The 14724-nt window shown below is 42.7% G+C and overlaps 1 long non-coding RNA gene across 2 annotated transcripts in view; it reads right to left on the bottom strand.

The window, feature by feature from the left end:
- Window positions 1-200: 200 nt before the first annotated feature.
- Window positions 201-14724, bottom strand: part of LOC110343655 — a 34797-nt gene continuing 20273 nt past the window's right edge. For both annotated transcript variants that reach the window (XR_005871600.1, XR_005871599.1), the window contains 3 exons: window positions 4993-5187; window positions 3522-3626; window positions 201-748 (listed from right to left, as the gene is read on the bottom strand). This is a non-coding gene — a long non-coding RNA (uncharacterized LOC110343655). The remainder of the gene's footprint in view (window positions 749-3521; window positions 3627-4992; window positions 5188-14724) is intronic.

The raw sequence follows: 14724 nt of genomic DNA, 5'->3' as shown, positions 1-14724 counted from the left end.
AGGCTGGAGGGATGGCTCAGAGGTTAAGAGCACTGGCTACTCTTCCTGGGGTCCTGAGTTCAATTCCCAGCAACCACATGGTGGCTCACAACCATCTATAACGAGATCTGGTGCCCTCTTCTGGCATGGAGGCAAAATGCTGTATACATAATAAGTAAATAAATAAATCTTTAAAAAAAAAAAAAGAAAGAAAAAGGAGATTTGATGCACTATGAACATATTGAGCAACAAAGAGGTCCAGTGACCCCCCAAGTCCAACTTTAGGATCCTGACACAAGGCTTAGGGTTATGTAAAGAGCAAGGGGTATAAATAGTTAAGCAGTCATGGATAAGGTGAGGTCACTGTCTGAGCTCCAGTCTCTCTTGAAAGTTAAATTGTCAGAGCTTTGTGGCATCTTTTTGGGAGGAAGTTCCCCTCTGTCTGGCTCCCAAGGCCTTTCCCTTCACCAGAATGAGACTCCTGGGAAGATTCTAATTTCTTGGGGTCCTTGTCCCAATAGTTTGATAGCTGAAGGAATGGGTACAAATATCTCTTTTGATGTCTTCATTCCTACCAGGATGGTTACAAGGCCACCGCCCAGGATGTTGTGAAGATTCAGGCAGCTATAAAATAGGTACTTGGTGGTTCTCCAAGAGGCTGTATTGGTCAAGGCAGCAAATCACAGATAGGCCATTTCCTCATTCTTTCACGCTGTGTGATTCTGGCTCTCAGTTTTCTTGAGTCAGAACTACCCCAGGCTTGGCCTGACTGAAAAAATTAAAATGCAGAAACAGTGGTTAATATAACCTCAAATCACTTTCATTTTACTTCTGTCTAGGACACCAGGTCAGCCAGGAACAAAAGCTCTTGCTACAGCAAAGCCTTGAAGTCCGAAAAAGCTGACTATAAGCAAGGGAAGGTAGTACCCAGATGCACATGGAGTTACATGTCAGTAATACCTGCACTTTGAAGATGAAGGCAAAAGGATCAAGAGCTTAAGGTAACCCTTGGCTACGTAGTGAGCCTGAGGACAGCTTGAAGAGCATAAGACCCTGTCTCAAAGAACAAAAGGGGAAGAAGAGGGAGGAGGGTGAAGAGGAAGAGTAAAAGGAGGAGAAAGGGGAGGGAAGAAGAGAAAGGAAAAGAGGGGAGAGGAGGAGGGGAGAGAAGAAAGCCCATTTCAGAAAGGGTTGAAAAAGACACCCCACTGGCCCACATGCCAGCTGTCCCTTAGTGGCTCTCCCTACAGAACACTTAGTCATGCTGCTGTCCCTCTCTTTCCTGCATTGGCTCCACTTTTAATTGCCACAGGCAGGGAAGGCTTGAATAGCTGTGCTAATGGAGAGAGATGCTTGATAGGGATTCAGAGAACTGAGATCTGGATCCAGAGACTGCTTAAGACCTAAGGCTGGGGAGCTGAGGTTGTAGCTCCTACAAGTTGTGCTGATTTCCACATATGGCGCGCGTGCACACACACACACACACACACACACACACACACACACACACACACACAGTAAAACACTGAAACTCAGCCTTTTGCTGGGCCTGATGGCATATCTCTGTAATCCCAGCACCAGAGAAGGTAGAGACAATAGCAGAACCAAGAGTTTTTAGCCATCCTCAGCTACATGCTGAGCTCCAGGTGAGCCTCAACTACACGGGACCCTGGAGTGTGTGAAGGGGGACACCTAAGGCTATAGCTACATCATTTCCTTTCTTTGAGGCTGTTTCCACATCTGCAGAATGAGTTATACAGGTTCTATCTTTGTTCCTGAGTCATATAAAAGGTAAGGAAAATGCTGAGGCGTGGAGAAGAAAACTAAGACTTTCCACAGAACAGGGTTGAAGTCGCTCAACATTTGAGAAGTCAAGCACAATTAACAATGTTTACTGAGAAGGTTGCAAATACAAAGATATTTCTTTCAGTTACAGATATTTTACGTTAAAATAGGGATGAACCAGGCTCCAGGCCTGAACGCATATGACCTTGGAAAGGGTTTCGTTCTTCTCCCAGACACTTTTTAGGAAACCCACAAACAAGAATATTCACTTTGCTTACAATAAATACCTTCTAACCTGCACTCCTGTAATCTAGACTTTTTCCTTATCAATTATCACCCTGTCAGATGGGCCCAGGAACCACACTGTCATCTCATTAGGTTTTTTAGCAACACTTTGAAAAAAATAGTTTCAAAAGCCTCCAAAATGCTATATACACAGTTATTGAGCAGCCCAAGTCCATGCTCTCCCCAAATATCCTGTTTCTTTCACAAGCTCCTTCTTCCTCAGAACCCTCTTGTTTAAAACCTGCATTGAAACCACTCACACCCCTTTAATCCTAGCACTAGGGAGGCAGAGGCAGGGAGATCTCTGTGAGTTTGAAGTTAACCTGATCTACAGAGGGAGTTCCAGGACAGCCATGACTACACAGAAAAAGACTAGAATTAAAGATGTACGATACCACCACCACGCTTAACATATTTTTACAGTCAAAATTGCATGTGACTAACTTATGCTATTTTTTTTCATTATCTAAGATACAAAAAAATGTTTGAGACAGGGTTTTACTACATAGCCCTGGCTGGCCTAAAACTTACTGTGTAAACCAAATTGGTCTTAAACTTATAGAGATTTACCCACCCCTGCCTCCCAAGTACTGAAATTAAAGGCATATGCCACCACACCTGGCTAATATTCAAAACTTTTAACATTTTAAAATAGTTTTTATTTTTACATTTTAATTACATGCTGTGTGTAGAGGTCAGAGGACAGCTTGGCAGGAGTTGCCTCTCTCTCCCCATCACATGGTTCCCAGGGACTGAACTTCAGTCAGGCTTGGTGACAAGTGCCTTTACCAGATGAGTCAGCTCTCTGGCCATAATTAACTTGTACGTAGCATACAAAGTACAGTATTTTACTGCAGCACATACATATGTGTATATATATATATACACACACACATAAATACATACATACATATATATGTATGCATACATATATATCACTTCCCTACTGCTTTCCCTCATGCCCCTTCACTCAAAAATTCAAATTTAACTGGGCATCCTATATGGTATTTGGCAACTTTGCTTCCTACTAATAATCAAGGGTAGCAAATGTAAAGACCAAGTAAGTAAAATAAAATTTCCCTAATATTTACTCTTACATTGCAATCACTAACTTACTATTCTTACATTGTAATCACTAAATCTTGCCCTAAGAGTTTCATATGCACTATGTCTTTAAACATGTATGCCAACATCAGTAGGATGGTCAGTTTCCTCATCTATAAGATGGGAATAGTAATGCATCTGTATTTAGTATTATTGGGGATTAAATTAGCTAATACATGTAAAACACAGTAACTGTCAGGTCTTGTGGTCCATATCTTATGCTAGCACTAGGAAGGCTGAGGCAGGAGGATTCTTGCAAGCTGATGGCCAGCCTGAACGGCATTATGAGTCCCAGGCCAGACAGGGATATAGAGAAATACCTGTCTCAAAACAAAAAACAGACAAGAAAACAAGCGGGAGACATACACCTTTAATCCCAACACTCAGGAGGTGGCATCAGGAGTCAGAAGCTCATGGTCAGCAGGGAGATACTCAATGGGGAAAGCACTTGCTTGAAGACATAAGTTCAGCTTCTAAGAATTCACAAAAAATAAGACAGGGTAAGTCAGGCAGAGGTGGAGCCAGGAGGTGGTGGTGCACACCTTTAATTCCAGTACTCGGGAAGCAGAGGCAGGCCCATCTCTGTGAGTTCAAGGCCAGCCTGGTCTATAGAGCAAGACAGTGCTGCGTTCCAGCAGACATAGGAGAGTGCCCAGAATCCCAAAGATCAGCCTGGCCTACAGAGTAGCAAAGCTAGAAACCCTGTCTCAAACAAAGTGAGAGGCAAGGATTTATATTTGTAGTTGTCATCTCACACACACACACACACACACACACACACACACACACACACACGACAAAAAGGAATGAAATACAATAGATTTAGAAAATGAAATTTGAAGTCATCCTCAGTTATTTAGTGAATTTGAGTCCAGTCTTGGTTACATTGTGAGACCCTGTCTCCAATAAAAAATTAAAAAAATAGGAACTGGAGAGACATCGTAGCAGTTAAAAGCATTTCCTGCTCTTTCAGAGAACCTCAATTCAGTTCCATCACCAACATCAAATAATTCACAAGTGTCTATAACTCTGGCACCAAGGGATCTAATGCCTTCTTCTGGCCTCCTTGGGGATTTGAATGCTCCTGGGAATACTAACACGCAGATACACACACATATATGTAAGTGACAATAAATCTTTAAAAATTAAAAAGAAGCCAGGCAGTGGTGGCACACGCCATTACTCCCAGCACTTGGGAGGCAGAGGCAGGTGGATCTCTGTGTTTGAGGTTCAGCCTGGTCTACAAAGTGAGTCCCAGGATAGCCAGGGTTACACAGAGAAATGCTGTCTTGAAAAACCAACCCCCCAAAAAAACAAACAAAAAAATCAAATAAAAACCAACACACACACACAATTAAAATGAAAATATTGGAAACCAATCCAAGGTGCTGTTTCTTTTATATACAGGATAATTAGTAAACTATCAAATATTCATCCAGACAATGAAATACGAGTAAGCAAAGAGAAAGAACAAATTGTGACAACACAAATTGTGATTATGTAAAAGATGGTAGATAGGCATGTAGATAGGTAGACAGGCAGGAAGGACAGACAGACAGACAGGTGACAGATATATGCATACATACGTGCATACATACATAGACAGGTAGATGATACATAGGTAACAGGCACCATCTATTAGGAAGGTAGAAAGATAAATGACAGATATTGATGTGTCCTGATTTCTGACAGGAAATTCTCAAATACTTCCAAGTAAGAAGTGTCGTTTTGTACGTTGAGTCAACTGATGGCTGGCGGCCCCTAGGTAGCTCTGGAATGGGGCTATCACTGGAAAATACAAAACAAATTTAGAAGACTGAGACTTTCTATGCTACATACCCCCAGCTAACTGGCCTGAGAGGTTCCGGGGTTCTCCAGCCTCTGCCTCCCATCTCACCATAGGAGAGCCAGGATTACAGATGTGCATCATTACGTCCAGTGTCTTAGGTGGATTTCCAGGCTCAAATTCAGGTCATCAGGCTTGCAAAACAAGTGATTTTACCTGCTAGCCATGTTGATGGCCCAAGGCAAGTGCTAGAAATAGCAGAAACAGCAATCAGAAGGTGAGCTGATCACTTCAAAATAACTTTTCTTGTAAACATTAATGAAAAGTTTTGCACTCTCCGTCAATACAGCAATCCAAATCAGACCAAATTAAACCGAATTAGAAAACACCCCCGTTTAATGGATACAATGGTCCTGGATGGCCTTCCAGTCCCTGAAAGAAGAGACAGGAAAAGGAGATGGGAAAACCACGAGTCTGTTTTCTGGGTGGTAGTTTAAGTACCCTGTGGGAGTGGTCTTGAGCATCTCTGGGGGAGGGGACATCATATGTCAGACTTTCTGAGATGCAGCAGGGTTTGGAGAGAGACAGCGAAGGGGGCTGGGTGGAGCCTCCATCATGACATCCCATACTCTGGGTATATGGATGCCAGGGGCTGGGGTGAAGCTTCCACCATAACAATTAATACATGGTGATTTAGCCAGGTGGTAGTGGTACACGCCTTTAATCTCAGCAGAGTCAAGCAGGTTTCTGTGTGTTCGAAACTAGCCTGGACTACAAAGGTAGTTCCAGGACAGCCAGGGCTACACAGAGAAACAAAAACAAAACCAGCAAAAAAGACACGGAGCCTTACACTTTAGGATGACACAGTTTTGATTTGATCTGTTGGGTCTAGTTTAGGAGCTCAATCTAAAGCAATGTCTGCTTTGTATTTTACTTAACATAAGCAAAAGCCAAATGTTAAATGCTAGTTAATGATGGTCATGCTAAAGTGTTTAAAGGGAGAGTGAACTCTACAGCTTCATTGAAACTGTCAAAAAATAGAGATGAATGGGCAGAGACAAGGAGGGATCGATAAATGAATGTGTGACAGAGCAAATCGGTTGATAATTACAGAACCTAAGAGGTAGGTAGGTGGACATTTGCTGTTTAATCTTTCCCACTGTATGCAGTTCTACCTGTTTAAATATTTTCATAGTGAAATGTTGGGGGTGGGAATCCTGGTACAGCCCCCGCAAGTTTTTTCCTTTTTTGCTTTCAAATTTAATGTTATCCTTAGCCCATGAAACCTCCAGTGACCAACCTTTATACATTGCAAACTGGAATATTTTCTTTCCCTAAAGTGATCACTGGAGATGTCTGTCCTAAACTAGAATCTGCAATCCAAAGAAGAGGCAACAACAACAAAAAATGCAGACTAAAGTCACACCTTAAAAATTCTTCAAGCAAAGATAGAACCAAGCAGCAAGCATCCAGGTCACTTTACATAAGCTGGGAAGGTGTCAGACAGAAAGACTCTCCGGAATCTGAGAGCTCACCCTGATTCACTCAGACATCTCTGCAGGTGGCACAGGGTGCAATGAGAAATATGCAAACGATGAAGCTTTCTGCTAAATCCCTGGGGAGTCTCTAGGCCTGGGTGGAGAGGAGACAGGTCCCACGAGGTCAACTGGTCTAGTCAGCTGCATTCAGACTGTTTCTTCATCTGTGAAGCAGGACTAGTGGTGGTATCTTGCATACCTCTTAGGCTCATGGGAAAGATGAAACCAGAGGTAGGTCCAAAGGTGCAATAAAAAGGCTGTGTCCCAGAACAGTCAGACGGCTAACTTGAGAGCAGCTGATGACTAGCAGTAGTAGGACTGGTCCTCCCAATTCTAGAGTCCTCTCACTCTGCCAGGTTAAGCCGGTGTCTTTTAAGGAGTTGTGCAAAGGTAGATATGCACAAGATGACTTTACATTGAGCCATAAATGAACATATACAATCTTTACTGCTGTGGATGCAAGCTCATCGGCAGAGCATGTCCTTAGCATGAGTGAGATCCTGAATCCAATCCCCACCATGAAAAGAAAAAACATACAAAACTTCCATGATAACGTTTTCAATGATAAAACCCGTGATGGTGGCACATGCCTATAATATCAGCTCTTGAGAGGTGGAGCGGGAGGGTCAGCTCAGGACCAGCCTCAACTATGTGAAACCAAACCTCAAAACTACAAACCTTTGGGCTAGACATTTAGTTCAGTTAACAGAGTGCTTGCCTAACATGCATGAAGCCTTAGCTTCAGTACCCAGCTCCGTATAAACTACATGTGAGAATGTATGCCTGTAATCCCACCACTCAGGAGGCAGAAGTAGAAGGATCACAAGTTGGTGGTCATCCCAGCACTTGGGAAGCAGAAACAGGCGGATCTCTGTGAGTTTGAGGACAGCCTGATCTACGAAAAAGTTCCAGGACAGTCAAGAATGTTACACTGAGAAACCTGTCTCAAAAAAAAAAGTTTGTGGTCATTCTAGGCTGTATTTAGTGAATTCAGAAGACAGCAATGGGGATGGAGATGGAGAGATGGCTTAGTGATTATGAACATTGGCTGTTCTTCCAGAGGACCTAGGTTCAATTCCTAGCACCCACATAGCAGCTGTGTGTGATTCCACTTCCAGGGGATCTGATACCTTTGTGCACATAAGATAAAGTTAAATAAATTAAAAGAACCAAAGAGCATTGGTGACGCACGCCTTTAATCCCAGCACTCGGGAGACAGAGGCAGGTGGATTTCTGTGAGTTCGAGGCCAGCCTGGTCTACAGAGCGAGTTCCAGGACAGCCTCCAAACAATACAGAGAAACCCTGTCTCGAAAAACCAAAAAGAAAACAAAAAAACAAACAAGAGTGCCTTGTGGAGGTCTGCCTTTTACAAACAGATTGAGACATGGGAACCCTCTCGTAAAAAAAGGGAACTGGATGAAAGCATATATTGTAGACATGAAAGAATTGTCTGGGTTAGAATATTGTTGTCCTTAAAGCATTGTGCCCATGTCTATTACTTTTTAACTTTGTAACCACAAGTAGCTGCGAGCTGACATAAGCACTGCAAGAGCAGGATGTTTCTGGCTTGATATTTAGTTCAGCCTGCAAAAATTCTGAACTCTAGGTCTAGAATAAGGTTATGCAGGGGGTGGAAATGTGTATTTGGGGACTCATAAAATGGAACAATGAGAGCTTTCGTAATGACCATGATGTGTTCCTTAAATTATGTTGTATTTCTTAAAATAAAAAGATAGAAGGCAATAATAAAACTGCTCATGTAACCCTGGTAAGAAAAACTTTAAGTATAAATAAAGACAGCCTGAGCTATTTGGGGCCACTTGAGTGCAATCCATTGGTTGTCAGAAGTTTTCCTTGCATGGACACCCCTTCCCCATCTCAGGACCTGAACTCGAGCTGAGGTTGGACCCTGACAGGGAGGGGTCTGGGACATAGTCAGTGAGAGAGGTCTCACCTAGCATATTTGAAGCCCTGGGTTCAGTCCCTAGTAGTGTAAATGAACAAGCAAACAAAAGTCTTTGGGGCACTTCTTAGAGTACACAGTGTTAGGACATGTCTAGTGATCTTTGCTTAAAGAGCACAGTCATGCTAAGCACATAGCTGAAGCCTGTAGTTGTAGCTGATGTGGGAGGAAAGTCTCCGTAAGTCTGGAGCCAATATAAGCTACACATGGAGTTCCAGCCTAGTCCAAAAAGACAAAAGAAAAAGACCTGGCCTCTAAATACATACACACATATATACATACATACATACATACATACACACACACACACACAAAATTATAGGCATAGTCAGTCAGGAGCAAGGTTAGTGTGTTTTATGTCAACTTGACACAAGCTAGAGTCATTTGAGAGGAAGGAATGTCACTTGAGGAAGTATCTCCATAAGACTGTGCTTTAGGCAAGCCTGTAAATCATGTTCTTAATTAGTGATTGATGGTGGAGGGCTGGTGGTCCCGGACTCTATGATAAGGCATGCCGAACAAACTAGGAGGAGCAAGCTAGGAAGCAGCACCCCTCCATGGCTTTTGTATCAGCTCCAGCCTCCTGGTTCCTGCTCTCCTTGAATTCTTATCCTGACTTCTTCCAATGATGAACAGTAAAGAGAAAGTGTAAGCCAAATAAGCCCTTTCCTCCCCAGTTTGCTTTTGGCCATGGCATTTCATCACGGCAGTAGTAACCCTAAGAAAGCGAGACAAGGTTATCACCCTTAATGATTCTAGTTTAAAGGCATCATTTTAGTAAAGTGTGCTTTGAAGGGCCACATGGTAGAAGATCTCTATAATACAAGAGGAGCATAAAGGCAGTTACCATATAAAGAAGCCAGCCACAAGTAGCATTGTGGGTTTTTTTTTTTCTTTTCCGTTTGTTTGAGATAGGGTTTTACTGTGTATCCCTGGCTATCCTGAAACTTACTTTGTGGGTTAGGCTGACCTTGAGCTAATAGAGTTCCTTCTGTCCCTTTCTCCTAAATCCTGGGACTAAAGGCGTGTGCCACCATGCTCAGCCACTCTCATGAGTTCTTAATGTATTACCTACTTCTGAAGCAAAATTTGGAATTTCTGTCTGGGTAGAAAATAGGTCTCTAATGCAGACAAAAACAAGAACTTTGGACCTTTTACAGATTTAGGAAGCAGTCCTGTGATATCAGCAGGCTAGTTCCCCGACTTAACAAACACAGACACACACTTTATATATTCAATAATAACATACTTATTAGGCAACCCAGACAGAAGTAGGCTGGGTTTGAAATAGGAAGACTGCCCAGTGGTGAGCTGTTTTTGTTTTCTGAGACAGGGTTTCATTGTAGCCCCGCAGGCCTCAAACTCACCACGTAGTCAAAGGTGGCCTTGAACTCTTCACTTTCCTGCCTTCACCTCCCAAGTGCTGGGAGTACAGGCCTGAGTCATCACTTCCTGCATAAAAGGCAAGTTTTTTATCTAAATTGTCCTGACTGTAAATAGCAGAAGTGTTTTTTAAAAATGTCATGTGTCAACAGTCCAGATATACTGTATACACACTGAATAACAGTGAGCCCTGCACTGATTGGTCACTTTGTAGGTATTAAACATGTGCCTTTAATTCCTCAAAGTTTTTCAGAATATATAGGTAGGTTTTAGACATATTGCTTTAGACATTATAGATACACAGCATCTTACATGTACTAAGATCACCTAAGGGGCCGGCAAGACGGCTCATCAGATTAATGTGTTTACCTAATGATCTAACTTTGATCAAAAACCTGATAAAATCAGCAGAAAACATAAGCAATTGACTTAATAAAACATAAAATCTTGTCCCCTAAGCTAATTCCTCTTTGTAAATATCACTGAAACAAGGAAAATACTTTTGAGCAAGCCTTGTTTCTTTAGACACAAAGAATTATCATTAGACACATCAAAATGCTTCTAGGATTTTAGACATTCATATTACAGGTATATCAATTGGTTTGACATTTACAGGGAATAAATATAACCAAGTAAAGTTTATTGTTTGAAGAGAAAACCTTATAGTTTCTTATCTTGACATTTAAAGGAGCATCCTTTTTTCTTTAGTCATTAGTTTAATTATTTAAGTGAAACAAAATCAAGAAGTGCAAATATAAGGTAATAAAAATAATTTGTAGGGTTGGGTGTTGGTGGCGCACACCTTTAATCTCAGCTTCGGGAAGCAGAGGCAGAGGCAGGTGAATCTCTGTGAATTCGAGGCCAACCTTGTCTGCAGGGTGAGTTCCAGGTCAGCCTCCAAAGTTACAGAGAAACTTTATCTCAAAAAAAAAAAAAAAAGAATTGGCTCAAGTTGTACATTGTTGCACTAAATTTTGACCTTAGGAAATCCTTTAGATAAAGTTACATTTTAAGGACAAAGGATGTTGTTCAGTAAATAGTGCACTTGTCTCGCATGGGCAAAACCTAGTTTTGACTCCAGTACCACATAAATCAGGCATGGAGGCCTATGCCTATTATCTCAGCACTCCTGAGCTAGTGAGTTTATGGCCAGCTTGGGCTATGTGAGGCCCTGTCTCAAAATAAAACACCATTTAAGAAAAAGCATTTTTTTTTTTTTTTTGGTTTTACAAGACAGGGTTTCTCTGTATTGTTTTGGAGGCTGTCAGTCCAGCCCGGCCTCGAACTCACAGAGATCCGCCTGCCTCTGCCTCCCGAGTGCTGGGATTAAAGGCGTACGCCACCACCGCCTGGTCAGAAAAAGCATATTTTAAGTTTTTAAGTTGAACCGTGGTAACACACATCTTTAATCCCAGAATTTGGGAGGCAGAGGCAAACATCTCTGTGAGTTCAAGGCCAGTCTAGTCTACAGAGGTAGTTCCAGGACAGCCAAGTTACACAGGGAAACCTTGTCTTTAAAAAACAAAAGAGAGAGAAAAAAAGAAAGAAAGATAAAACATATTTTAACATTTTAGCGATCGTGTAAAAAAAAGCTAGGTATTAGTTTGTGTGTGTGCATGTTACCATACCATAGCACACAGATGGAGGTCAGAGGGCAGCTTGCAGGAGTCACTTTCCTCTGTCACCATGTGGGCTCCAGGGATTGAACCCAGGTCACCAGGCTTAATGGTGATAGTCTTTACCCGCTAAGCCATCTTTCTTGGCCCCTGAATTTTTTCAGTTGGATATTGGACGTGTGAGTTCCACTAGTTAAGTGCTAGATATTTTTTGTTTGTTTGTTTGGTTTGGTTTTTGTTTTAGAGACAGAGTTTTTCTGTATAGCCTTGGCTGTCCTCGAAATAGCTCTGTAGACCAGGCTGGCCTCAAACTCACAGAGATCCACCTGCTTCTGCCTCCTGAGTTCTGGCATCAAAGGTGAGCACCACCACCACCCAGCTTCTTGATAATTTTGTAATCCTTTAGGAATTGCTTTCTTCTGGGATGCAATTCAGTTCTTTGAAAATGGTTTGATCTTTGGGGTCTTGATTTTAATATTAAGTGTGATCAAGACATTTTTTAGTTTGGGGCTAATTTTCCTCCAGTACTGAGGCAGTACCCTTCTGTGTACTCTACCAAATGCCTGAGGAATCACAAGGCTTCTTAGTCATCATGGAGGGCCCAGATGGTATTCCTGGGCCTGTGTGAGCCCTGAACACTGTTACTGCCAGCTCTTCTGGGTATTTCCCCCTTATCTTTTTTTTTTTTTGGTTTTTATGAGACAGGGTTTCTCTGTATTGTTTTGGAGGCTGTCGGTCCAGCCCGGCCTCGAACTCACAGAGATCCTCCTGCCTCTGCCTCCCCGAGTGCTGGGATTAAAGGCGTGCGCCACCACTGCCCGGCTTTCCCCCCTTATCTTAAGATAGTTTCCTTGCATGCACATATCCTTGAGTGCTTGACCGAATGCTTGAAAAACACTGCCCATGCAGTAGTCCTCCTGAGCACCCTGCTCTGGAAACTCTGGCCTCCAGAGTCTCCTCAGATTCATTTCCTTCTCCCCAGAGTCTGTGGGACTCCACTGGGTTTCCTTTCCCTGTTCTGTGACCTGCAAACTGTCTTGACAGTAGTTTGTGGAAATCCTGAAAACTATTTTGATAGTAATTTGTGGAAATCCTCATCTTGTGGCATATTCGTTTTGTACACTGTGAAGATGTGTTACTCTGATTGGTTTAAGAAAAAGCCGACTGTCCAATAGCTAGGCAGGATTTCTGGGCAGAAGATGCTGGGAAGAGGAAGGTGGAGACACCAGGAGATGCAGAGAAAGCAGGGTGGGCAGTATGGAGATGAAGTAAGAAAGCCATGAGGCAGAAAGTAGATTAATAGAAATGGGTTAGTTTAAGTTATAAGAACTAGTTAGAAACAATCCTAAGCTAAGGTTGAGCTTTCATAACTAATATAAGTCACTATGTGGTGTGTGTGTGTGTGCGTGCGTGCGCGCGCACGTGTGTGTGTGTGTGTGTGTGTGTGTGTGTGTGTGTGTGTGTGTGTGTGTGTGTGAACGCCGTGGTCTTTTCTCATTTGTTTCCATCCCAGGGGTCACTTTCCTTCACTGCTTGATCCCTATTTAAATTGTTTTATTTAATCCCATTCTTGTTTTCAGATGGCTAGGTAAATCTAGTCCCTTTAACTTCAGGGGAACAAGGCTTTAAAATACTTTTGCTGTCCAGGCCACACCCTAGATAGACAATTGAATCAGGATCTTTGGAGGCATCTACATTAACCCCTTAGGCTATTCCAACATTCATCCAAACTTAGGAACTGATAATATCCAATAAGATTCCACTTACAAGTAATTTATTTGGGAGCTGGGGTGATAGTTCAGTTGGTAGGACACTTGACTTACAAATGTGAGTAAATTAATTAAGATCTCTACAACCCATGCTAAAAGAAAAAAAAAGCCAGGGTGTGGTGGCACAGGCCTTTAATCCAAGCATTCGGGAGCCAGAGCAGGAGGATCTTTGTGAGTTGGAGGCCAGCCTAGTCTACAGAGTACCAAGACAGCAAGAGCTGTTACAGAGAAACCCTGTTTCAAAAACCAAACCAAACCAAACAAAAAAAGTGTAGTCAAGTAGTAGAATGTTTGTCTAGTATACCTGGAATCTTTAGTTTGATTCCAAGCACCATACATACAAATACTAACAACAACAATTTATTTTCAATTGTAATCCCTGTACTTGGAAGTCTGAGTCAGGAAGATCACGACTTTAAAGTCTGCCTGGGCTATTGAATGTGAACCCATTAAAATGCAAAACAAACGGGGCGGTGTTGGCAAACACCTTTAAGCCCCTCACTCAGGTGGCAGGTGGATCTCTGTCAGTTCGAGGCCAGCCTGGTCAACAGAGCGAGTTTCAGGACAGGCTCCAAAGCTACAGAGAAACCCTGTCTCGAAAACACACACACACAAAACCAAAATAAAACAGAACAACAACAAGCCCCTCTTCTTAACTTGGCTTAGTTGCCGAAGGAAAGTACTGGAGTACGTTTACAAGTTCTGCTGAAAGCCTGAATAAAGAAATTGAAAGTCCCATGATCAAAGAGACAAAGCTGGTCTCTATCGCAGAGCAGGGCGGAGCCTGAGTGTTAAGCCACTCCCACTGTGAGGAGAAGATGCTGGGGCGGGGCTATACTTGACAGTTGCAGGGGGCTTCCCGTTTATCCTATTCTGCAGTTTTCATACCTGACTATTTTCTTTCCCCAGCAGCCGGGAGGCAGAATTCACTCTCTCTGTTTGACAGATGAAGAAACGGGGTTCAAGAGGTTGAGAAATTTTTCAAAGTGCGAATCTGCACCACAGTTAAAATTTAAACCCGGTTCCCAGAGATGGATTAAGGAGCAAAACAATTCTTAGCTGGGCAGCTTCCAGGGGCCAGGGAATGTCCTGGAAAAGTGCTGAGATGGAGCAAATTTTTTGAACATAGACCTCCTAGAAGACGAGCCAAGAATTACCTGATAAATTCCAGGGTGGGGAGGGGTGATAGAAACTGGAACCTCTAGGGGATCCCCACACTGCTTAAAGGAGAGGGAGGGGATGGAGAGTCCCTGCCGGATTTGTCCTTGGGCTTGGGCTGGGGGATATTTCAGACCCAAACTCAGAATGACATTGCTGCTGCCCTTTTGACCCTACCTTGATGCTCAGCTCTCCATTAATAAAAACCACATGGGGCTGGTGAGATGGCTCAGTGGGTAAAAGCAGTTGCTCTGCAAGTTTGACAACTTAAGTTTGGTCCCTGGAACTTTAGGTGAAAGGAGAGAAGTGTCCTCCAACCTCCACAGGCATGCCACAGCATGGTGTGCCCACTCAAGG

Source organism: Mesocricetus auratus, unplaced genomic scaffold (genome assembly GCF_017639785.1).
Source record: "Mesocricetus auratus isolate SY011 unplaced genomic scaffold, BCM_Maur_2.0 Super-Scaffold_100028, whole genome shotgun sequence".
Taxonomy (NCBI): domain Eukaryota; kingdom Metazoa; phylum Chordata; class Mammalia; order Rodentia; family Cricetidae; genus Mesocricetus; species Mesocricetus auratus.
This window is presented reverse-complemented; position numbering and strand designations above follow the sequence as displayed.